Source organism: Chlorocebus sabaeus, chromosome 5 (genome assembly GCF_047675955.1).
Source record: "Chlorocebus sabaeus isolate Y175 chromosome 5, mChlSab1.0.hap1, whole genome shotgun sequence".
NCBI classification, from domain to species: Eukaryota; Metazoa; Chordata; class Mammalia; order Primates; family Cercopithecidae; genus Chlorocebus; species Chlorocebus sabaeus.
This window is the reverse complement of record NC_132908.1, coordinates 21,200,492-21,222,770: the sequence shown is the minus strand read 5'-3', so window position 1 is coordinate 21,222,770 and position 22,279 is coordinate 21,200,492. Positions and strand designations below refer to the sequence as shown.

The window sequence follows — 22,279 nt, the reverse complement described above, 5'->3', positions numbered from 1 at the left end:
ATTCTGTCACCTGGGCTGGAGTACAATGGCATGATCATGCCTCACTACAGCCTCAAACTCCTGAGCTCAAGCAACCCTTCTGCCTCAGCCTCCAGAGTAGCTAGGGCTACAGGTGTGCACCACCATGCCTGGCTAATTTTTCATTTTGTGCAGAGATGGAGTCTTGCTACGTTGTTCAGTCTTGTCTTCAACTCCTGGCCTCAATTGGTCCTCTCACCTCAGCCTCCCTAAGTGCTGGGATTCCAGGTGGGAGCCACTGCACCTGGCTTGTACTCTGCATGTCTTTCTTTCTTTTTACTTTTTTAGAGACAGAGTCTTGCTCTGTCACCCAGGCTGGAGTCTAGCCCAGTGATCACAGCTCACTGCACCTTCAAACTCCTGGGCTCAAGCAATCCTTCCACTTCAGCCTTGTGAGTAGCTGGGACTACAGGCATGCGCCACCACACCTGACTGAGAATTTGCCATTTCTTTCTATCTTTTCAATGAATTCATTACGTTTTGAGCAAAGGTCTCGGTCTCTGTTGCCCAGGCTGGGGTGCCATCAGGTGATCATAGCTCATTGCAGCCTCAACCTCCTGGTCTCCAGCAATCCTCTCACCTCAGCCTCCCAAAGTAACTGGGACTACTGGCATGTGCCACTACACCCGGCTAATTTTTGAATTTTTTTGTAGAGTCTTGCTGTGTTGCTTAGGCTGGTCTCAAACTCCTGGGTTCAAGTGGTCCTCCTGCCTCAGCCTTGCAAGCAGTTGGGATTACAGGCGATAGCCACTGCGCCTGGCATTTCCAATAAGCTCAGGTGAAGATTATGCTGCTGGTGAGGGGACTACACTTTGAGGCCCACTGGCCTAGGTCATTCACTCCCTGGGTTCCCCCATCGGAGGTTGGTCCACCATGTGAGGCCAAGGGGTTTAAAGGAGCACAGGCGGCCGGGCGTGGCGGCTCACCCCTGTAATCCCAGCACTTTGGGAGGCCGAGGTGGGTGAATCACCTGAAGTCAGGAGTTTGAGACCAGCCTGGCCAACATGGTGAAACCTTGTCTTTACTAAAAATACAAAAATTAGCTGGGCATGGTGGCGGGCTCCTGTAATCCTGCTACTTGGGAGGCTGAGGCAGGAGCATTGCTTGAACCCGGGAAGTGGAGGTTGCAATGAGCCAAGATCACACCATTGCACCCTAGCCTGGGTGACAAGAATGAAACTCTGTCTCCCCCTGCCCCCGCAAAAAGGAGCACAGGCTTCATTCCAGTCAAAATAATGGTAGCAGTTGCTGTGTGCTAGGGACTATGCATTCATTCTGTCATTGAACCCTCCCAGCACACCCGTGGAGTGGGTTTTACTGGTACTAGTTCCACTTTACAGTAAGAAAACTGAGGTTCAGCAAGGGCTCACGGGTTTTGAATCAGACAGATTTGGTGTCCAACTCCAGCTCTACCACTGACCCACTGCAAGATTTTGGGCAAGTGGTTTACTCTTCTTGAGCCTCAGTCTAACTCATCTGTAGAATGGAGATCACAAAACGCGACTCCCAGGGCATTATGACTACAGGGGTGATGACTACAAGAGCACCTGCACACAGTAGTCACTCAAGAAATGCTCATCCCTATTCCTGCCTCACGCCCCATCACGGCCTCAAGTTCCTTTTCTCACTTTTCAGATACATCTTCCTGTCTTTCCTCCTACTCACCCTACTACAAAGTGACAATAGACTACATCACTTCTTAAACATACTTCCTTTCGTCATGCCTCTAGGCTTTTGTAAAGGCTGTTTCCTCTGTGTGGAATGCTTCTCTCACTCCACTGCTCCAGAAGAACTCCTATTCATCCTTTAAAACCCACCTTAAAAAGCCCTTCTCTTTGAACCGTTCCTTGAAATGTTCCTTTCTTGTCCTTGGCCAGAAAAGGTATTGCAGCATCTTATTTGAAGAAGGGACTCAAAGTGTTACTTTCCTTCCTTCCTCCCTTACTATGTTCCTACCACATTTTATAAGGAATATAATTGGAGTATAAATCCACTGTTACAGGGGCCAGGCAGGCAGGCACCGTTATCAGCCATTATCAGCATCAGCATCAGCATCAGCAATGGTTAGACAGTGCTTACTCGAGTCAGGCACTGTGCTAAGGGGTTCATGTGTGTTGACTCATTTAATGCCCAGCATAACCGTTTGAGGCAAATGCTATTTATTATGCCTGTTTTACACGTAAGGAAATGGAGTTGCAAAAAATGCTAAACAATTTGCCTGAAACATGGGTTGCTTTCTTTCTTTTCTTTCTTTCTTTCTTTTTTTTTGTTTTTTGTTTTTTGTTTTTGACAGAGTTTCGCTCTTTTCTCCCAGGCTGGAGTGCAATGGTGCAGTCTTGGCTCACTGCAATCTCTGCCTCCTGGGTTCAAGTGATTCTCCCACCTCAGCTTCCCAAGTAGCTGGGATTACAGGCACCCACCACCATGCCCAGCTAATTTCTGTATTTTTAGTAGAGACAGGGTTTCACCATGTTGGCCAGGCTGGTCTCGAACTCCTGAACTCAGGTGATCCACCTGCCTCAGCCTCCCAAAGTGTTGGGATTACAGGTGTGAGCCACTGCGCCTGGCCTGAAACTTGTAATTAATCCACTGCATAGCTGGGAGATAGAGACTGGCTGTGGAGTCTGTGGTGTTACCTTTTATATTAGCTGCCCTTTATGAATGAGGGGTGGGCCAGGTAGTGACTGTCATGCCCTGCAAGGTGCCTGCTCCACGTAAGGGGGCAGCTGAATGTCCGGCCTGGAGTTGCCAGCTTTTCTTTTCTTTCTTTCTTTTCCTTTTCTGAGGCAGGGTCTCACTCTGTTGGCCAAGCTGGAGTATAATTATGTGATCACAGATCACTATAGTCTCAACCTCCTGGGCTCAGGAGAGCCTCTCACCTCAGCTTCCCCCGTAGCTGGGACTGTAGGTACATGCCGTCATACCCAGCCTATATATATATACACACACAGCATATATATAGATAGATAGATATAGATATAGATATAGATATAGATATAGATATAGATATAGATATAGATATAGTAGAGACGGGTTTTTGCCATGTTGCCCAAGCTGGTCTTGATCTCCTAAGCTTAAGCAACCCACCCTCCTTGGTCTCCCAAAGTGCTGGGATTACAGGTATGAGCCACCATGCCTGGCCGTTGCCAGCTTTACTGATATCTCAAGAGGATCCAGAAATATGGAGTCTTACATGAACTGATTTTTAAAATCTTGGGAATAATCTAAAAATTTGAAAGTCCACAGGCCTTCTTTGTGACTTTTGCTGTCTCCTATATTCCAAAGGGGAGCACCTCAGCTCACTTTGTTTCTGTGTCTTAACTCAGGACCAGGCACACCTTAGACCCTTTGTAAGTAACATGACACTTCTGGACTCCACAGTGAGCTGGGCTTGGCTCTCAACAAGCAGAAATCTCTTCTTTGGTTCAGGACTCAGTGCTCAGGACCCTCTGGTCTGCACTTGGGATGTGGATGAAGTCACAAACAGTGGCTGTAGGCATCACCCCTGCCCCAGGGCCATCTCCAGGTCTCCCCTGTTCAGGAAAAGACTTCCTGCTCACTGATGCTGATGAGTTGCTACGTTTTGTTTACATCATCCCACTCATCCACCTAACAGTTTGGGGAGGGTGCCATTATCATCATGCCCATTTTACAGATGTGAAAACTATGGCTCAGGGAGGGGAAGGGAATTGCCTGAAGTAGAAAGTGGTGAAGCTGGGATTATAACGTAGTGTCTCTGATTCTAGGTTTTCATCAACCCGGATCATGGGTTCCACCAAAGTTTTAAGGGTCCTGTCATACAGTCTACAGAAAACACACTCTCTTCACACCACAGCCTGGACCTACAAGGTTTGTGGTACATGAATGGGACCCTGGACAGTCCAATCTGCCAGTCTGTGGTTCTCAACTCTCCTTTTGTCTGCTATTGGAGGGTGACTTTGGCTTTGGGGGGCATCTATAGAGAAACCCTGGAGGTAGCCCTGATGGAACCTCTGCCCACTGGGGCATGGCCAGGCAGAGCCAGTGGCCTGACTGAGTCCCAGCCTTTGGGACCAGCAGAGACTGCAGCTAGAGTTTGTCCTTGGCCATAGACAGAATAGAGGTGTGTGCACACACCTGTGTATGTGTATGCATGCATGTACACATGCTTGTGTGTATGTCTCACGTATGTGTGCATATGTGTGCTTGTGTGTGAACATACATATGTACCCATATATGTGCGCGCGTGTGTATGTGTGTGTGTGCGTGCATGTATGGGTCTGTATGTGAGCAGTGGAAAAGAGAGGACCTCTTCCCCTAAATTCAGATCCTGTGAAGTTAGTTTAGGATAAAGAACAGGACATTGAACTTAACCCCGAGATAACAATTTATAGAAGACACTTAAAAAAAAACCAACCTGAACATTTTTGTCACCTAAATTCCCATCGGTAGGAATTATCCATGGTGGGGATCCATGCAGCAATTTAAATAACTAAGCTGGGTTTATATGCAGCAGCATGAATAACTGGAGATGAGAGGGCTTAGGGTGCAGAATGACATAGGTGGGTTATACCATTTCTACTTCTAGTTCTATTTTTTTTGAAACAGAGTCTTGTTCTTTCACTCAGGCTAGAGTGCAATGGTGCCATCTCAGCGCACTGCAACCTCCACCTCCCGGGTTCAAGCAATTCTCCTGCCTCAGCCTCCTGAGTAACTGGGATTACAGGCACATGCCACCATGCCCGGCTTCTTTTTTTTTTTATTTTTTAGAGATGGGGTTTCACCATGTAGGCCAGGCTGGTCTCAAACTCTTGACCTCGAGTGATCCGCCTGCCTGAGCCTCCCAAGGGTTGTACCATTTCCATTAAACATCCGCCTTCAACATTACTAAGTATTTTACATATTTTCTATGGCTCTGTATATATGACTGTGTAGGTGGAGGAAAACGTCTAGAAGGAAACACCCCAAATTATGAAGGTGGTTCTCTTTGGGGAGCTGGGAGGGCAGGGGTGGAGGATTACAGAGGAGGAAGAATGGATCCCTGTGTTCTGCATGGAATTACACAGTTCAATGGGTAGGCAGGTTGGGTCACTCATGGATGCTGGGATCTGAGACACGGATGCTCAGGTCTCTGGGAGCTTTCAGACCCATTCACCGGGCTTTGTGAGAGCTGGGCTGCCAGGGACCAAAGCCAGTCTTGGTTGTGTGAGTGGGAAGATGTGCCTTTTGTGGACTGGAGCTCTCTGCTGCTTCCTCCCTAAACTCTGTGCCTCAGTTTCCTCCTCCATGCTAGAGTGAGAATGTCCCTGTACCCTCTCCCTCCACAGCACACCTAAGCCATATTACATTCTCCAGACATCAACTTAGCGCTGCAGAGTGCTCAGCGCCGACAACTGCAGGGCGTTCGGATCTGGCCGCCTCCACAGCATCACCCCAAATGGGACGCTTAGAGAAGAAACGCACATTCCCCCGGTCGCAACTGACAGCCCACGAGGTAGGCTCCAGGGTCGGACTGCCTGGGTTCAAATCTGAGCTCAGCAACTTGTTCCTGGGACCTAGGGAAGCTTTCCCACCCTCTGACCCTCAGTTTGCACCTCTGCAAAATGGGGACAGGAAGAGAACCAACCCACAGGGATGCCCTGTGGGCGAAGTAAGGTCGTTTGAGCGAGGCGCTCTGCTGCGCTGCGCCCAGCACGTAGAAAGCGCTCTCGAGTTTCATTGTTGTCACCTCTTGAACAACCTCTCACTCCGCCCACTCCGTGCCAGGACTTTGCCGCCGTCTCTGAGGTCCCAGACACACCGGGGACCCTCGCCCGGTCCCGCCTTTCGCACCCTGGGGGTTTTTCCCAGACTCCAGCTCTCCCCTCCGCCCCCAATCGGTTCAGTCCCCAGGCCGGGTCCCCGGCGCCGCAGATAGGCACCCAAGCGCCCTCCCGTGGGAAACTGAGGCCGGGACAGGAGCGCGCTGGCCGGGGTTGGGCGGGAGAAGGTGCGGCGCGCAGGACTCTGGGCAGCGCGCGAGAGACCGGGTGCGAACCTGGGGTCGCCGTCATACCTGCTCGGGCGGCAGAGCGGGGACACGGAGGATGCGTGCTGTCGGCGGTGGCGGAGGCGGCGGTGCGCGCTAAGCTGGCGGCCGCGGCCAAGAGGTGGTGACACTGGGACACCCGGCGAGCGCGGCGAGATCGAAGGGGAGGGAGCAGGCTCAGGGGCGGGGAAGCACCGGGAGCGCCCGCGGGCGGAGCATACCGGGCGCTACCGGCCTGGCCACACGCAAGGTCCTTGCTCCCCCGGCCACCTCCCTCGCCTCCCAATAAGCTCCAGCCCCCAGACGCCACGTTCAGGGACACTAAACGCCCCCTGCACGCACACGCTCCGCATTCTCCCTCCTCACCTTGGGACATCAGCGATACCCACATGCACCACGAATATGTCCACAGACCCCTCATCCGAGTGTCCCCCACGTCCCCTCAGTACATATCACATGCCACATATATGAACACTCCATCCCACCCCACGCGTGTACCTGTCGCGTTCACCTCGGCGAAGCATCCCGCTCACCTGTACAGTCGCGCCCCCATCACGTCCACACCGCCGCAGACACAGTGTCCTTTGGGCAAGTTGGTGATTTTAGGGGGACCCGTGCAGTCACTTTTTCCAGGAACGTTCTTCCCTCTGCCTCTTCCACCTCCACCAAGGTGGAGACCTTCCAGATCTCAGTCATCCCCTATAGGTCCGATCTTTGCGTTAGAAATTCAAACAGCCCACCCAGAGTTTGGGACCTCTGGCCCCCTCTGGAGCGCCCGCTACACCTGTGCTCCAGCGTCAGGGCACTGGCGGGCCTTGCGCATTTCCTCGAATCTTCTCTTCCGTTTCTTTTCTCTCCTCATCAAGTCAAGGTTTCAGGACTATCATTTCAGTCACTTTTTTGCCAATATCCTTAACACTTCGTTTCCTGTATATTTCTCCATAGATTGTCCTAATGCAGTCATTCTCAAAATTTTTGTCTTAAGCATCTTTTGTATTTTTTTCTTTTTTTTGACAGAGTCTCACTCTGTTGCCCAGGCTGGAGTGCAGTGGTGTGATCTCAGCTCACCTCAACCTCCGCCTCCCGGAATCAAGCCATTCTTCTACCTCAGCCACCCTAGTAGCTGGGATTACAGGCACTCACCACCATGCCCGGCTAATTTGTTTGTATTTTTTTGTAGAGATGGGGTTTCTTCTTGTTGGCCAGGCTGGTCTGGAACTCCTGGACTCAAGAGATCCACCTGCCTAGGACTCCCAAAGTGTTGGGTTTACAGGCGTGAGCCACCGTGCCCAGCCAGGAATCTTCTGTACTTTTAAAAATTATAGAATACCCGAGACTTTTTGTTTATATGGGACACACACGCACACACACACATAAACATATGTGTGTTTTCAACACATGTATGTTGTTTTGTTTATATAATGATAGTTTCCGTATGAGACATTAAAACTCATACCTAAAAATATTTATTAATGCATTACACTCTAACTAATAAGCCCACTACTTGTTGACATAAATGAAAGGCTTTTTATGATTTTTTTCTTTTCTTTTTTTTTTTTTGGTAAAGGGAGACAGGGTCTCAATTTGTTGCCCAGGCTAGAGTGCAGTGGTATGATTATAGCCCCCTGCAGTCTCCAACTCTTGGGCTGAAGCCATCTTCCCACCTTAGCTGGGACTACAAGGTGCGTGCCACTGCTTCTGGCTAATTAGAAAAAGTTTTTTTGTTTTTTTTTTTTCTTCTAGAGACAGAGTCTTACTATGTTACCCAAGCTGGTCTCAAATCCCTGGCCTCAAGCAATCTTCCCACTTCAGCCTCCCAAAGAGCTGAGATAACAGGTGTGAGCCATCATGCCTGGCTGAAAAAATATTTTTCAAAAAAAAAGTCAGTGGGAAGAAGGGCACTGTTAAGCATTTTTGCAAATCTCTTTAATGCTTGGCTTAAAAAGAGATAGCAGGATTCTTGTATTCAGTTGGCTGCAATCTGTTGTTTTAGTTGAAGTAAATGAAGTAAATTCAGCTTCATGTAACTTGACCCACCATTGCTTTTTTTTTTTTCTTTTTTTATTATTATACTTTAAGTTCTGGTGTACATGTGCAGAACATGCAGGTTTGTTACACAGGTATACAGGTGCCATGGTGGTTTGCTGCACCCATCAACCCGTCATCTACATTAGGTATTTCTCCTAATGCTCTCCCTTCCCTAGCCCTCCACTCCCGACAGGCTCCGGTGTGTGATGTTCCCCTCCCTGTGTCCATGGGTTCTCATTGTTCAGCTCCCACTTATGAGTGAGAACATGCAGTGTTTGGTTTTCTGTTCCTATGTTAGTTTGCTGAGAATGACGGTTTCCAGCTTCATCCATGTTCCTGCATAGGACATGAACTTATCCTTTTTTATGGCTGCATAGTATTTCATGGTGTATATGTGCCACATTTTCTTTATCCAGTCTATCATTGATGGGCATTTGGGTTGGTTCCACATCTTTGCTATTGTGTATAGTGCCACAATAAACATACGTGTGCATGCATCTTTATAGCAGAATGATTTATAATCCTTTGGGTATATACCCAGTAATGGGACTGCTGGGTCAAATGGTATTTCTGGTTCTAGATCCTTGAGGAATCGCCACACTGTCTTCCACAATGGTTGAACTAATTTACACTCCAACCAACAGTGTAAAAGCGTTCCTATTTCTCCACATCCTCTCCAGCATCTGTTATTTCCTGACTTTTTGATGATCGCCTTTCTAACTGGAGTGAGATGGGATCTCATTGTGGTTTTGATTTGCATTTCTCTAATGACCAGTGATGACCTACTATTGCTTTTGCACTGTTAGGGAAAATGTCCATATGTGAAAAAGGCAAATAACATCCTAGGATTATTATGAAAGTGAGTATGACTTCACAGTTCCTCCTGAAAGGATCTCTGGGACCTCCCAGGGGTCCGTGGACCTCACTTTGAAAACCAATGCTTCCCAGGTGTATTTGGTTGTGACCATATAAAATTGTTGATATTTGACTATTATTGACGTATGAAAATAGCAATTTTGGCTGGGCAGGGTGGTTAATGCCTGTAATCCCAGCACTTTGGGAGGCCAAGGTGGGCGGATTGCCTGAGCTCAGGAGTTTGAGACCAGCCTGGGCAACATGGTGAAGCCCCATCTCTACTAAAATACAAAAAATTAGCTAAGCATGGTGGTGCGCACCTGTAGTCCCAGCTACTCAGGAGGCTGAGGTGGGAGAATCACTTGAACCTGGGAGGTGGAGGCTGCAGTGAGCCAAGATTGTGCCACTGCACTCCAGCCTGGGTGACAGAGTGAGACTCCATCTCAAAAAAGAAAAAAAGAAAAAAATAGCAATTTCATATGGTTCAACCCAATACGTTATTTTTGAAGGTTTTCCTTTGGGGCCTGTTGGACATTTTTAGAATGAGTGCCCTGTGAAACTGTCCTGTTGTGACCAGCTTTATACAACTGACATCTTCATTTTGTGTCATGATTTCCATTGTTGGAGAGTTGGAATTTTGGGATGTTTGGGAACTCCAGACTGGTTGATGTTAGGCTGGCAACTTTTAAGGCATCAATGTTTAAGCAACTATGAAGAAAGAGTGTTGTGCTCTGTAGTTAACTTGGCCTCCTGAGGAGAAAACCAACTTCTTTCCTCTTTTTGTTAGGGTCTATAGTCTGACAGCATTAGACAGCGCCCACATGGACTTTAGCACTGTGGATCGTTTTGAAGTAGGAAGTAGGCAAAACTTGACTCCGGACCAGTTTGAAGACTGGCCAAACACGGAAGAGACACCAACAGCACCTCTCCGTAAAACAGGGCCATCAGTGCCATTACAGTTTACCATTGTCATGGCAACACCCAGAAGTTACCGCCCGTTTTCTAGCTATCTCTGAATAACCTGCCCCCTTAATTAGCATGTCATTAAAAGTGGGTATAAATATGACTGCTAGGCTGCTCTGGCCGTCATGGGGTAGCCCTGCTCTGCAGGAGCAGGGACAGAGCCCTAACACTGCTGCTGCCTTCAATAAGGCTGTTTTCTTCCACCACCAGCTAGCTGGCTCTTGAATTTCTTCCTGAGTGAAGCCAAGAACCTGCCCTGCGTTAATTTGGCCAAATTTTTAAAAATCTCTTTTTATGGATTAAGATTTGTGGGTTGAATTATGGCAGAGTCAGATGAATTCATGCCTGAAAGGATTTATGACTGGTTTGGGAGGTATCTCAGGGCCAAAAAAATGTTCTGTTGAATATTTTTGTAGTATTGTGGAAAGACAGCCCTTTTGCTTTCTTTGGGTTAGTGCAATTTTAGGAGATGAGGTCTGAGAGGGGATCCAAGATCAGCCAATCTAGCCCTAGAAATCAGAGGAGTGTTAGATGTTGAAACCATATTACCCTTTATAACCACCATCTATCACAATACTTTACATGGAAGACAAGGTGAATATTCTTTTGGGGGTGTGGGAGAGTTGGGGACACCAAATATCCATTCATTTTACTTCAGGAACTGCAGTTGGTTTAGCTCCGGGGTCACCACTCCTTTTTCACTGCTAGTCTGTATTTTCATCTTAGGGGTATTGACTTCATTCATTACCACCCCATTCAGGGTGGATATGGCCCAGGCCTATTAATTAGCATTTTGTATTCCTCTTGGGATAGTAATTTGTTCATATGTGGGACATGACCCAAGTCAGATCAACTCTGATTGGTGAAACTCTATACAAGGACTCTTTCATTGAGCTCTCAGGGAGTTTCACTGGCTTGGGAGTTTTTCAGATGGGGAGCTATATTTTGGAATAGGCTGTATAATAATGGATTCCACCCAGAAAGATGACAAAGAGAAACTAGATCCCGATATCATTGTTTGACCCAACTAAAAACATACCAGAGGTTAGCCTTACCTCCTGGACATTTCAGATGCATAAGGCTATAAATTTCCTTTTTGCTAAGCAATCTTGGGGTATCTGTTGCTTGCAACCAAAAGACTCCTGGCCGATTCTGGTGAAAATTGTATCCAAATTGCAAAAGAAGGAAGTGAGGAGGAAGAGCTAATACATCTATTTGCAGAATCTTGACAGACTAGAATGTCTGGCTCTAAACTGAGAATGTAAACAACACCAAGTACAAATGTTAAGTCTAACAGTGAGTGAGGCTCAGATAGGCAACTGCCTGCCTAAGTCCTGAAAGGGAAGCCAGGGCTTGGGGCATGTGCAGCCCCCTGAGACAGAGGGTTAAGGAGACTCCCAGAGATGCAGTGCCACCTACAGGTCCGGAGGCCCCCGGGCGCTGGGTCTCTGGCTGGGTTGGTGGAATCCTTATTTCATTCCATTGATCAAAGACAGATCCCTGATCTTCAATCTCTCTCTCCTTTTTTAAATTTTGAGACGGATTCTTGCTCTGTGGCCAGGCTGGAGTACAGTGGCGTGATCTTGGCTAACTGCAACCTCCGCCTCCCGGGTTCAAGCGATTCCCCTGCCTCAGCCTCCTGAGTTGCTGGGACTACAGGCGTGCCCCACCACACCCAGCTAACTTTTTGTATTTTAGTAGAGATGGGGCTTCACCATGTTGGCCAGGGTGCTCTTGATCTCCTGACTTCGTGATCTGCCTGCCTCGACCTCCCAAAGGGCTGGGATTACAGGCGTGAGGCACTGCGCCTGTCCCCTGATCCTCAATCTCAATGCCCCAGACCACAGCAAGCTCCAGGTGCTTCCCTGCCTGTGACCACAACATACCAGCTGACACAATCCATATCCTTTTTGTTATCCCTCTTTCTGTCTCCAATATTCCCCAGCCCTTTAAATTTTTGTTCCCATTTCACAGACCTGGAGGTGTCAAGGAACTTGCCCAAACAGCCACGAAACCCAAAGAACAAGAACGAAGTCCATGTTCCGAAATGTTTTGCTAACCTGCAGAGTTGCACACTGACAGCCCTCGAGTGGGGTGGGTAGAGGACGGGAGAGATCCAGCTTTTGTCAACCTGCCATGTTTTAGATTTTCGAACCAATGTTTAAAAACCAGAAAATCACATACAAATGTCAATTTCCTGGTTTTCTGGAAAATAAGCAGTCAGGAGACTTGGTGAGACAAGAGTCTCCTATTCCTGCTTGGCTTGGATGGCCTCAGTTCTCTGGATTCCTGTGGCACCCCCTCTCCCTGTGTCCCATACCCAGCCTGGGCCTCTTGTTTCTGCCCCAAGGGGAACTGAGTGTGGGGCCTCTACTCCCGGTATGTCCAGGTCACCTCAGCCTGACCTTTCCCTCAGCCTGGCCAGTCGGCCACAAGAATCGGCCACTACCAAGCCTGGCAGTTTTTTCACATTGTTCCCAGAAATCCAACCACAAAGCCTCAGATCGCACAGGGCGCAGCCAGTCTGACGCTCAGGACTCACCTGGCAGCTCAGAGCACATACTTTTCCATTTTTCTCTTCCCACTTGCTCAGACTAAAAATTTAATCAGCTCCTAGGGCCTTGACCTGGGGAAGAGGAGGATCTGGGAACAAACTGTGATTTTGCCACAGAGGTTTTCAGTTGCACCCGGAAACCCTGAGAAAGTTCAGGTTGAGGCTTGGAGACTTTAAAAGGCTCTAACACTGTACTACGCTAAGAACTTCCTAAACGTGCAGGGGTGAAATGAATGATAAGATATATTCTGTCATTTTCAAGCTGCTGAATTCTCTGAGGTCATAAAAAAGAATGAAGTAAGGCCAGGGCTGGGTGCGGTGGCTTACGCCTGTAATCTCAGCACTTTATGAGGCTGAGGTGGAAGGATTGCTTGAGGCCAGGAGTTCGAGACCAGCCTGGGCAACAAAGTGAGACTCCCCTATCTCTACGAAAATTTAAAAAATTAGCTAGGCATGGTGGCATGTGCCTGTAGTCCCAGCTACTTGGGAGGCAGATATAGGAGGATTGCTTGAGCCCAGAAGTTAGACCAGCCTGGGCAACACAGCAAGATCCCACCTCTATAAAAAATAAATTCGCTGGGCATGGTGGCACACTCCTACAGTCCCAGCTACTCAGGAAGCTGAGGTGGGAGGATTGCTTGAGCCCAGGAGTTGGAAGCTGCAGTGAGTTATGATCACACCACTGCACTCCAGCCTGGGTAACAGAGTGAGACCCGGTCTCAAAAAACAATGAAGGCCAAATATTAATGATCACTGATTATGTGTTCTGGGCACTAGAGATACACTGGTCAGCAAGGCAAAAACTCCTGCCCTCGTGGAGCTTGCATTCTAGTGAGAGAAGACAGACAAAACACAAGTAAGATAAAGAATGTCTAGATGGTAATAATGGCTATGCAGAAAAACAGATGCAGGCCTGAGGAGATGAGTGGAGTTTGAGGGGTTTTTTTTGTTTGTTTTGCTTATTTGTTTGTTTTGAGACAGTCTTGCCCTGTTGCCCAGGATGGAGTGCAGCAGTGTGATCTCTGCTCACTGCCACCTCCGCCTCCCGGGTTCAAGTGATTCTCCTGCCTCAGCCTCCCGAGTAGCTGGGATTCCAGGCACCTGCCACCACGCCTGGGTAATTTTTGTATTTTTAGTAGAGATGAGGATTCACCATGTTGGTCAGGCTGATTTCGAGCTCCTGACCTAAAGTGATCCACCCTCCTCGGCCTCCCAAAGTGATGAGGTAACAGGCATGAGCCACCGTGCCTGACTGAGGTTGAGCTTTAAATAGGATGATCAGAGAAGGGGACTCACGAACAGGAACCTAAAGGAGGTATGGAAGTTGGCTCTGCAGATGTCTGGGAGAAGAATGTACCAAGCAGAGGGAATAGCAAGGGCAGTGGGGTGTGTGCTGGGTGTGTTTGAGGAGTAGCAAGGAGACCGGTGTGTCCAGATAGGAAGTGAACAAAGAGAAGAGACTAAGGGGGGGTTCAGAGAGGTAATGGGGGGATGGGAGCAAACCTTGTGGGAGAGTCTTGTAGGCCAGTGTAGGGACTTTGGCCTCATTGTTTGTTTTTTGAGACAGGGTCTCACTCTGTTGCCCAGGCTGAAGTGCAGTGGTACAATCTCAGCTCACTGCAAACTTCGCCTCCCTGGTTCAAGTGATTCTCGTGATTCAAGTGATTTTTAGTAGAGACTAAAAATACAAAAATACTCTGTCTTTTAGTAGAGATGGGGTTTTGTTATGTTGGCCAGGCTGGGCTTGAACCCCTGGCCTCAAATGACCCACCAGCCTTGGCCTCCCAAAGTGCTGGGATTACAGTCATGAGCCACCATAGCTGGCCAGGACTTTAGTCTTGAATCAGAGTGAAGTAGGATCCTTGAGAAGGTTTGGGGTGATATAATCTCACTGGAAAATTTTTTATGTATTTTTTTATTGTGGCAAAATATACATATATGCATGACATAAAATTTGCCATTTAACCATTTTTCTGTTTTTTAAGACACGGTTTCACTCTGTTGCCCAGGCTAGAGTACACTGGCAAGATCACGACTCACTGCAGCCTTCACTTCCTGGGCTCAAGAGATCCTCCTGCCTCAACCTCCTAAGTAGTTGGGGACTACAGGTGCATGCCACCATGCCAGGCTAATTTTTTTTTTTAATTTTTAATTTTTTTTGTAGAGAAGGGGTCTCCCTATGTTGCCCAGGCTGATTTCAAACTCCTGCACTCAAGTGATCCTCATGTCTCAGCCTCCCAAAGTGCTGGGATCACAGGCATGAACCATCACGCCCAGCACATTTAGCCATTCTTAAGTGTACATCTCAGTGGCATTAAATGCATTTACATGGTTGTGTAACCATCACCACTCTCCATCTCCAGGATTTTTTCTTCTTTCCAAATTGAAACTTTATACCCATTCAACAATAACGCCCCAGCTCTTGGCAGTCATTCTACTTCCCGTCTCTATGATTTTGACTACCTTAGGGACCTCGTATAAGTGGAGTCAAACTCGTTTTTGTTACTTTGTATATGGCTGATTTTACTTTGCATAATTTCTTCAGGGTCCACCATGTTGTGGCATGTGTCAGAATTTTCTTCTTTTTAAAAGGCTAAATAATATTCCATTGTGTGTAGAGACCACACGATCTGTTTGTTCATTTATCTGTTGATGGACATTTAGGTTGTTTCTACTTTTTGGTGATTGTGAATAACGCTGCTATGAGTATGGGTGTTCACTGTTTGAGTCACTGGTTTCGATGCTTTTGGGTAGATCTGACTGAAAGATTTTAAGTCTCACTTTTTTTTTTTTTTTTTTTTTGAGAATGAGTCTCCCTCTGTTGCCCAGTCTGGAGAGCCGTGGTGTAATCTCGGCTCGCTGCAAGCTTCATCTCCTGGGTTCAAGCGATTCTCATGCTTCAGCCTCCTGAGTAGCTGGGATTACAGGCACCTGCCACCACGCCTCACTAATTTTTGTATTTTTAGTAGAGACGGGGTTTCACCATGTTAGCTGGGCTGGTCTCGAACTCCTGACCTCAAGGGATCCACCCACCTCAGGCTCCCAAAGTGCTAGGATTACAGGCATGAGCCACTGCACCCAGACATTATAAGTCTCACTCTATTAGAATTGCTGGCCGGGCACAGTGGCTCATGCCCGTAATCTTAGCACTTTGGGAGGCCAAGGTGGGCAGATCAGTTGAGCCCAGGAGTTTGAGACCAGCCTTGGCAACATGGCGAAAACGCATCTCAACAAAAAATTAAAAAATTAGCCAGGCGTAGTAGAGTGTGCCTGTAGTCCCAGCTACTCAGGAGGCTGACAGATGGAAGGATTGCCTGAGCCGGGGAGAGTCACTGCAGTGAACTATGATTGCACCTTTGCATTCCAGCCTGGGCAACAGAGTGAGACCCTGTCTCAAATAAATAAAAAATAAAAGGGATTGGCTGGGCGCGGTGGCTCATGCCTGTAATCCCAGCACTTTGGAAGGCTGAGGCAGGCAGATCATAAGGTCAGGAGATTGAGAACATCCTGACTAACACGGTGAAACCCCGTCTCTACTAAAAATACAAAAACAAAATTAGCTGGGCGTGGTAGCGGGCGTCTGTAGCCCAGCTACTCAGGAGGCTGAGGGGGGAGAATGGTGTGAACCCAGGAGGAGGAGTTTGCAGTGAGCCAACATTGCACCACTGCACTCCAGCCTGGGTGACAGAGCGAGACTCTGTCTCAAAAAAATAATAATAATAAATAAAATAAAATAAAATAAAATACAAAAATAAAAAGGATTGCTGAGAATGAACTAAGATGAACTAAGGGTGCCAAGGGCAGAGCAGTGGGCAGGGTGAAAGCTGTGGAGGTGCCCAGGTTCTGGATACAGTGCTCAGGAAGAGTTGACGTAATTTGCTGAGGAATTGGATGTGGGATGTGAGAGAAAAAAACAAGTTGCAGAACAACGGCTACAATGTAACATTACAGTATTTACACAAAACCTTGTAAAACAATAGAATACGTTTAAATGGGCATATATATTTGTTTATGTAAATGCAGGCACAAAGGTTGGGCGCGGTAGCTCACGCCTGTAATCCCAGCACTTTGGGAGGCCAGAGCGGGAGGATGGATTGAGTCCAGGAGTTCGAGACCAGCCTGGGCAACATGGTGAAACCGTCTCCACTAAAAAAAAAAAAAAAGAAAAGAAAAGAAAAGAAAAAAGAATTAGCTGGGTGGTGGTGGTGCTTGCCTGTGGTTTCAGCTATTTGAGAGGCTGAGGTAAGAGGATCGCCTGAACCTCGGAGGTTGTGGGCGCAGCAAGCTGTGATCTCACAACTAAACTCCAGCCTGCGAAGCAGAGTGAGACCCTATCTCAAAAAATATAATAAAAATTAAATAAAATAAATACAGAGACAATGTTTTAGAAGGATACAAACCAAATATTTAATGGGTATATATACCTACACACACACACACACATATGGATCTATAGGAAAACACAGAGATAAAAATTATGGTAGGATACATATCAAATTCTGCAAAGAAAGGGAGGGAACGGGGATAAATACGTGTTCAGGCTGGGCGCAGTGGCTCACACCTATAATCTCAGCACTTTGGGAGGTTGAGGCAGGTGGATTACTTGAGGTCAGGAGATCCAGATCAGGCTGGCCAAGATGGTGAAACCCTGTCTCTACTAAAAATACAAGAAATTAGCTGGGGATGGTGGATACACCTGTAGTCCCAACTGCTTGGGCTGCTGAAGCAGGAGAATTGCTTGAACGTGGGAGGTGGAGGTTGTAGTAAGCCGAGATTACACCAATGCACTACAGCCTGGGTGATGCAGCAAGACGCTGTCTCAAAAAAAAAAAAAAAAAAAAGGGTGGTGAAGAATTTGATCCTTAGATGTATGAATTTTTTTTTAAGGAGTATGCTCAGATATCACTTATGTAATTAAAAAAATTTAAAACCCTAATAAACAGTGCTTATGTCTTTAAAAAGAATAGGAGGGACTTGCTTTAATTTATGACCCAGTCTTTCAATTGTATGCTTAATGCGTCAGATTCACTTTCGAAACTATTTAATTGCTACTTAAGTGACCTGAAATCACTGGTTCATGCTGGGAAGGAAAATAAGAGACCTTCACTAGGTTTGGTCTACTAAAAGAGAACCCCTTTCTAACTAGTGTGGGTTTACAACTGAAAATGAGCCAGAAAGTTTTATTTTTTTAAAATTAAAATTAAATTTTTATTTTTTACACATAGGGGTTTAGAAATAAATAGTCTTAAAGAAGTTGACAATTATGGGGCCTTAAAAGCTAGAGTTTAGGAGGGGTGCAATGGCTCATGCCTGTAATCCCGGCACTTGGAAGGCCAAGGCAAGAGGATTGCTTGAGTCCAGGAGTTTGAGAACAGCCTGAGCAACGTAGCAAGACCCGGTCTCTACAACAAACAGAAAAGTAGCTCGGCATGGTGGTGCACACCTGTAGTCCCAGCTACTCGGGAGGCTGAGGTAGGAGAATCACTTGAGCCCAGGAGGTTGAGGCTGCAATGCGCCATGATCGGCACCACTGCACTCCAGCCTGGTGACAGAGCGAAACCCTGACTCCAAAAGAAACAAAACCTAGAGTTTGATCACATAAGTGTTGCTAATAATAATTTCAACAACAATAACAGTAGCAGCAGCAAGTGCTTACACTTAGGTAGCACTTACTGTGCCAACCATTGTCTTAAACATTTTCTATCTACTGACTCTCTTAATCCTCACGATAGCCCAGTGAAACAGAGACTATCATCCTCATTTTATAGGGGAAAAAACAGAGATGTGCAGATTTCTACTGGGTGCATTTTCTAAAGGTCAAATCCATTGTCTGTTGTTTCCCCCCAGCCTGTTTCTTGCCTTTTTACTTCATTTGTGAGGTTTTGATCATATTGAAATGTTAAATATTGGGTCGAGTGCAGTGCCTTACGCCTGTAATCCCAGCACTTTGGAGGAGGCTGAGGCGGGTAGATCATTTGAGGTCGGGAGTTCGAGACCAGCCCGGCCAACATGGTGAAACCCTGTCTCTACTAAAAATATAAAACATTAACCAGGCGTGGTGGCACATGCCTTTAATCCCAGCTACTCGGGAGGCTGAGGCAGGAGAGTCGCTTGAACCCCGGAGGCAGAGGTTGCAGTGAGCCGAGATTGTACCACTGCACTCCAGCCTAGGTGACAGAGTGAGATCCTGCCTCGAAAAAAAAAAAGTTAAATATTGGAGTAGTAAACAATAAAGCTGTGGGATGCCTGTAGCAGGTCCATTTGATTCTGTAGTTTCTCCCCTGGCTCTGTCTTTGAGGTTGGGGAGGGATTTCTTTTTTTTTTTTTTCCTTTGAGACAGGGTCTCAGGCTGTCACTAAAGCTAGAGTGCAGTGGTGTGATCATAGCTCAGTGCAGCCTCAAACTCCTGGGCTTCATCGATCCTCTGGCTTCAGCCTCCTGAGTATCCAGGACTACACACCACCGTGCCCAGTTAATTTTAAAAAATATTTTGTAGAGATGGGATCCTGCTATGTTGCCTGGGCTGTTCTCAAGCTCCTGGCCTCATGCAATCCCCCTATCTTAGCCTCCCAAAGCGCTGGGATTACAGGTGTGAGCTACCACATGCAGACTCCGCTGGTTTAGAGTCTCCACACATAGCCAGAATAATCCTTCTATGACTCAAGCCATATTAAAGAAACAGAGTGACACTCCTCAGTCATCTTAGAAGGATGCTAGGTGTGGCCGGTAGGCTCTAAGGTGCTCCCGGTGATTCCACCTGCTGGTGTGAACACTCCTGTGTGGGGAGGCTGATCTGGTGGCTTGCTTCTAATCATTGAAGATGGCAAGGGTGATGGGATGTCATTTCTGTGATTAGGCTGAAGTTGCTCGCTGCTGTCTTGCTAGCACCCTGCCTTGCTGGCCTTGATGAAGAAGCAAGTTACTATGCTGGGAGGGTCATGAGGCAAGAAACTGAGAGTGGCTTCTGGGCAAAAACCAGACAGGAACTGAGGCCCCCAGTCCAACAACTCTTGAGGAACTGAATCCTGCTGGCAACCACCTTTCCCCAGTCGAGCCTTTAAATGAGACCCAAGTCCTGGCAGATATTCACTCTATCACCCAGGCTAGAGTGCAGTGGCGTGATCAGAGCTCACTGGAGCCTTGACCTCCCCATCTCAAGCAATCCTCCTACCTCAGCCTCCTGAGTAGCTGGACCACAGATGGGTACCACCACAACTAGCTCATTTTTTATAATTATTTTTTGTAGAGGCACGATTTCGCCATGTTGCTCAGGCTGGTCTCGAACTCCTGGGCTCAAAGAGTCCTCCCACCTTGGCCTCCCAAAGTGCTGAGATTTACAGGTGTGAGCCACCGTGCCTGGCCCCTGTCAGACACCTTGATCACAGCCCCATGAGACACCACGAAGCAGTGCTCACAGTAAGCCTTGCTAGGGTTCCCACCTGGCAGAAACTGTCACGTAATAAATGAGTAATGTTTTAAGCCACTAAGTGTGGTAATTTGCTGTGTGGCAATAGTCAGCTAATACACTAGGGAACTGACTTATTATTTTGAAAATTTGTAATGAAAATGAGAGAGTCAAGCATGTATTCCGGTTGTCCTATACAAATGGAATCTGAGGATAGTCATATAACTGATATTGGAGCAGTTTTCTTTTATAGATATATCTTAGCTAATAAAAGAAAAAATATCAATACTTTGCAACTTTTTTGTTTTTTGAGACAGGGTCTGGACAGGGTCTCACTTTGTCACACAGGCTGGAGTGCAGTGGCACAATGTCAGCTCACTGCAGCCTCAACCAGGGCTCAAGCGATGCTCCTGCCTCAGCCCGCCAAGCAGCTGGGACTACAGGCACACACCACCATGCCCAGCTAATTTTTTTTTTTTTTTTTTGTAGCCATGGAGTTTCGCCATGTTGCCCAGGATAGTCCTGAACTCCTGGGCTCAAGCAATCAGCATACTTCGGCTTCCAAAGTGCTGGGATTACAGGTGTGAGTCACTGTTTCAACCCAGGAGTTCGGAGACCAGCCTGGGCAACATAGTGAGACCCCATCTCTTAAAAAAATAAACACTACTCAGTCACAATATCATCATGACACAAAACAGAATGAGCCCCAGATCTTTTCTATTTTTAGACCAAGTTTCACTCTGTCATTCAGACTGGAGTGTGGTGGCATAATCACGGCTCACTGCAGCCTCAACCTCCCCGGGCTCAGGTGCTCCCCACTCCACATCCTCCAGGAGGTGGATCTGTAGGTCACCCCCTGGGAATACAGGTGCATGCCATCATGACTGGCTAATTTTTGTAGTATTATTTTTTATTTTTTGTAGTGACAAGGATTTACTGTATTGCCCAGGCCGGTCTGGAACTCCCAGGCTCAAATGATCCCCCCGCCTCAGCCTTCCAAAGTGCTGGGATTACAGAATCTTTATTAACATGTAATTCCCCATATTTGCATTTCCCCAGTTGCCCTCAAAATGTCTTTTACCATTGGTTTAAACCGAGACCCAGTCAATGTTCACAAGTCGCATTTTATCGTATCTCTCTCTCTTTTTTAAAATTAATTTTTGGTCAGGCACGGTGGCTCATGCCTGTAATCCCAGCACTTTGGGAGGCTGAGGCACGCAGGTCACCTGAGGTCAGGAGTTCGAGACCAGCCTGGCTAACATGGCGAAACCCCATCACTACTAAAAATACAAAAATTAGCCAGGTGTGGTGGTGGGCGCCTGTAATCCCAGCTACTCGGGAGGCTGAGGCAGGAGAAACACTTGAACCCTGGAGGCAGAGGTTGCAGTGAGTGGAGATCACCCCATTGTACTCCAGCCTGGGCGACAAGAGCAAAGCTCTGTCTCAAAACAACAATAACAACAGAAATTAAATAAACTTTACTTTTAATAGAAACAGGCTCTTTCTATGTTGCCAGGGCTGGTCTTGAACTCCTGGGTTCAAGCAATCAGCCTGCCTCAGCCTCCCAAAGTGCTGGGATTACATGTGTGAGCCACTTATAATCAGGCTCCTGGCCTGATTCCATCTCTTAAGTCTTTTTAAATTTAGACTCCCGTTCTCCCTCCTTTTTCCAGGTCATTGGGTTGTTGAAGCAACTAGGACCATTGTCTTGCTGGTAGAATGGTCTATCTTCTAGACTTTGATGTCTTGTGGTGTATTTAATTTGACCTTCTATCTCCTGTATTTCCTATAAACCAGAAGCTAAATCTATGGTTTGATCAGATTTTGGCTACACATTATTGGCAAGAATTCTTCCTAGGTGGTGTTATAAGTATGCTCTTGCATCACACCAGAAAGCTCAAAATGAAAGGCTGTCTCATTAGTGAAGCTAAGATTGATTCATGGGTTCAGGTGGTGACAACCTGATCCTTCCATTGTGAAGTCGTTTCTTCTCAGAACCAGTAAGTTCTCTATGGCCTGATGACTTGGCTGCTTCTGAATCGCAGGAACCCAGGAGGCGGAGGTTAAAAATCCAGCCTCCCTTGAACCTTTCACCTTGCAGTTTCAGCATCTATTGATGATAATTGTCTGAGTCAATTATTTTGTTCTGAGTTGCAAAGTTCTAATGCTCATTCTTTTGACATTTGTGAGCTGGCGTTCTTCCTTAAAGAAGAGCTTCTTTCCCTCACTGACTAGGGCAGAATAAATTTTTTCCTTGTTATCACTACTATTTTTAGAGTAAGGACTTGATGCAACAGCTGCCTCCGATGATGACGAATAGTTCTTTCTTTTTTGTTTTATCTTTCTCTTTTTAAAATATCATTATGAATTCATTGATCTTTCAAAATAGATTTAATGTGTTTCATTCAATAGTAGATTATTATTATTATTATTATTTTAAGACAGTGTC

General features: G+C 46.8%; 1 protein-coding gene across 1 annotated transcript in view; it reads right to left on the bottom strand.

Annotated features, from left to right (window-relative positions):
• SCNN1B (sodium channel epithelial 1 subunit beta) overlaps positions 1 to 6,186 on the bottom strand; it is an 87,230-nt gene extending 81,044 nt beyond the window's left edge. The window contains exon 1 of the mRNA XM_007987867.3: positions 6,053 to 6,186. The gene's annotated coding sequence lies outside the window, so the exon portion shown is untranslated. The remainder of the gene's footprint in view (positions 1 to 6,052) is intronic.
• Between the last annotated feature and the right edge of the window lie 16,093 nt (positions 6,187 to 22,279).